Source organism: Anas acuta, chromosome 14, assembly GCF_963932015.1.
Source record: "Anas acuta chromosome 14, bAnaAcu1.1, whole genome shotgun sequence".
NCBI classification, from domain to species: Eukaryota; Metazoa; Chordata; class Aves; order Anseriformes; family Anatidae; genus Anas; species Anas acuta.
In genome coordinates this window covers 5149886-5153786 of record NC_088992.1, presented here as the reverse complement: position 1 = coordinate 5153786, position 3901 = coordinate 5149886, and positions in this window count along the sequence as shown.

The following is a 3901-nucleotide window of genomic DNA, read 5'->3' as shown; positions in this document are numbered from 1 at the left end:
AGCTGCTAACAGCTGGGGTGCTGGGGAATATAATGCATGTGCTAGGTCATTTTCTTGGAAACCTTTAAGATATCTAAATACAGTCTGAAGAGGGAAATGATTTTCACTGAAGACACCTTCCTTTTGTTAGCTTCCTCTCCCTGTGGTGTTCTTCTGATGTCTCACTTTGTGGAAGGAAGCAGAAATACTTGTTGCAAATAGTGAGGATACTGCTTCACCACAAAAGATCTGGCAAAATGTTCTGTGGGTTTAGATTCATTTTGAGTAGTAGATGATCAAAAGACCAGCTTCATTCTTTTCCAAAATCAAAGTAAGGAAAGCTCAGAGGAACCTAACCATTTCCATACACATGAGGCTAGAGCTGGATGAACACAACAAAATCTTATCAAACAGAAAAGATGAATTCACTCAGTCGCTGTTAGCTTGCGTAAGACCATTTATCAACTGAGCACTGGAATGGCTGAGCATTGATTTTTGGAGAAGTTTAGGACTCCTCCAAGTGGTACAGACAATATTTCATCAGACAATTCACATAGGAAAAGAACGTATTCTAATTCACTCTTTCTGCATTCTAACACTTGGAAATTTATTCAAAAGGCACTGCACAGAATCCATTTGCCCCAGATATTGTACAGCAAATAGTGGAAATGGACATTTTCAAAAACTCACAGGTTGAATTTTGCCTTATACTATAAGTAGTCTAACAATTATTACTCTGACAATTATGTCCAGATAAAACGCAACCAACTGTCAAGTAATACATTGACAGAAGAGGAAAAATGTAACTAATATTGCTGGGTAGTTTATTTTGTATCTCTTTGTCCTAGCAGCACCATTAAAGCTTGGTTAGTTTAGGATGGCTAATTTGTTTTTGAAAGAATCTCCATCTGTGTAACATGTTTTGTTAAATCTAAGCCAAATTTAGTAGAAAGGAATTGTATTTTTGCATGCCAGAAAACGATGTATTTCCTGTTAATTTTGCAGACATGCCATTTAATTTTTTGCCCGGTTAATTGAGCTCAGCTCCATTAAAGGACAGTCATTGCTGAAATGTCTTCTAAGTTGTCACTAAAGCAAGAAACAACAGCTATTTATTAGGGGTGATCTTTTAATAAAAGAGGAAAGAGAACTCTATATGGCTTACTCAGGAAACTTTTTAGTTCTTCCCTTTGACAAGGGAAGTTTTCACTGCATTTTTGTACTGTTTCACTAACAATGCATAGCACAGGGCTGTCAGAAAAAATGAAGAGGAGAGGAATACTGTTTTTTTTTGCCTTTATTTTTGTTGGCTGCAATAGAAGCATCCGATGTCCTCTTGGATATGATCTCTCAAGTGCTGAGTAACACAACAATGGAGTAAAAATTGCAAGGTAAGATCTGAAGTCTTCAGAAGCTAAATTCATAAAGGACAGGTCCTTACCTATCTGGATCATCTGGGAAACCTCTTGTATGGAAAAGTGAAATATTTTGGTGCCTTTTGTTATCATCTGCAGGTTGAGAGGTGAGAGATGAGCGTGTGGTTGGGACAGCAATACTGCAGGATGCCACAGAGGCACTTCCATGCTCAGCATCACACAGCGGCTGTTGCTTTTGTTGAGGCCGTTAGCAAGTCCTTTACCCCATGAGCAGAAATAAGAATATTCTATTCATCTCCTCTGCAGATTCTTTGCCTTGTTAAAACTAAATACAAATGTTGAATTCTAGGTGCTGTGAATAATCCCTCCTACATACATCTCTGCACATTAAAGACCATGTGCACAGATCTGAGCTCACAGCCCATAGGAGACAGCTCTAGTCCCAAACTGCAAAGCGTGCATACTGCTCCAGCATTATACTTCTGTGCTTTGAAACTCTTAGCAAGAAAGACTTGATTTTTTAGGAATTTTCCTCGCAAGTGATTATCTAAGGAAAATAGACAGACATGTACTGGACACAAATTATCAGAGGAAAGGGTCTCCCTGAGGTTGCTTGTCAGGCTTGGGTGAATTAAGTGACCACCTGGCCAGGTGCTGATAAGAAGCAGCAAAAACCAGTGCGACCAAGAATGAACCAGGCTCCAGCTTCATTCTCAACTGTTTTCCCTCAGGGTCAACAGATAGGATAATCCTGGGGGCCAGGCCCTGCATGACCACTGGGCAAAACCAGGTGCTGGTTGCAGCATCAGGCAGCACAGCCCACCACTTCTCTCGAGCATCTCCATGATGGCTGTTCAATTTTGAGCCAGTTTACAGAAAAGTGAGTTTTCAGAAGAACCTGACTGATGCAACATTCACAAATGCTGCTTCTGAAAGCTCAGATCTCATCCTAAATATTTAAGCCATCTGTATGGAAAATGGAACTGAGGTTCCCAAAGCAGCTGTGTGTGTGTGTGTGTGTGTATTTTGGTTTTTGTTTTTCTTGAGAAGCTTGCAGTTTGCATCTGTAAATTAACTCAGCTGCTCTCAGTCAGTGGGGATGAGGCAAATTGCTCTGCTCTGTGGCTGAACTCATTAGTGGGAAAAAGTTAGCTATATTTAAGGGTTGTAGTCTTAATGACTTGTGAACTGTATCTAGCTGGTTTTGCCTGTGGAGAAGTGTTTTTAGGTGTATATATATTTCTATATATACATAGAAATTTAAAGGATCAGGAGGAAACTTGATTTGGTTTGGTATTAGCAGCCAAATAGGGATCTGTGAGGCTTAAGGCAATGAATAAGCTGTGGTTTACACTGTTAATGGAGTAGGGAGAGGAAGAACAGGATTGGGGGTTGGATCTCGTTAGTCTGTAAAATAAATTCTGTATTTATTACTGTTCATGGAAATTTATAGGAGCTCTGTCCATAGGAGAAAAGATGTGCTCTGTTCTGAATTGAGCTTTTCCCCAGCCTACCTACCTAGTCATAAATATATTCAGGTAGGTTTAACAGTTGAAGTACAAGCTATTTATACACTGCTCATTATTTCTAGCTTGAAATATCTGGCTGGCTCTGTGTTAAGTATGTGATTTTAGCTTCTAAATGTCTGTCTCAAAGCCTCTCCTCCCTCTGTGCTTTATAAAAAAGGAAGATTAGAAGAAATGACTTGAGAAAACTTGAAATTTAAGAGGAGCGAGTAGGAAGCCTGCTGTGGTGTCTGCTCTCTTTATCCCCCTTATTAGTACACTGAAATTGCTATATTAGCTCTACTGCTTATTTAGCTTATATTTCTTGAAAAAGTCTAAAGGCATCTAGGATTTCATAAAGAAGTTGAACTTTGGGATAGAGTTCTCGAAGACAGAAGAACTAACTCAGGCAAAACATCATTTGCCTCAGGACAGAGCTGCCCCATGGAATGGGGAGAGACAGATAGGCAATGGGAATGAGCTGTGTTTGCTGGGCTGAATGTAAGAAGCAAGCACTTTGGTTACGTGTCCAAAGAAAGTTTACTTAGAACCCACCTTACAGAGGCATAAATGCTATGCTCGACAAGAATGAGCTGCCTGGTGGGGTTTGTGGCAGCTGTAGGATACCGAGAACAGAGGGGTTCAGGCTTGTGCCTTTGCTGTTGCATCTCAGTGATGATGCTCTTACCTTGGAACAACAACCCAGTGTGTGAGCAGGCACCCAGAGCTGCTGCCTGCAGGTAAGGCATAGAATTTTCTCAAACTCACTAAAGATCCTATACTATTCTTTCAAAATAGGAACAAATTTAGTGCTAGTGCTCTGAGTTCTTTGTATTGAGTGGTTGTGCTGGGGGTGATGGCTGTTGCAGAGGGTACTTGCAGGGCATCAGCAGCACATTCAGGGGAGCAAACCAAGCTATTACCCTTACACTGCGCTGTCACAGTGGTCGGCAGACTTGTAGATGGGTGTCACTGATAGCTGCAGGGATGGGCAAAAGTATTTGTCCATCAGCTTGCAGCATTAATGCAAAAAACAGTGAG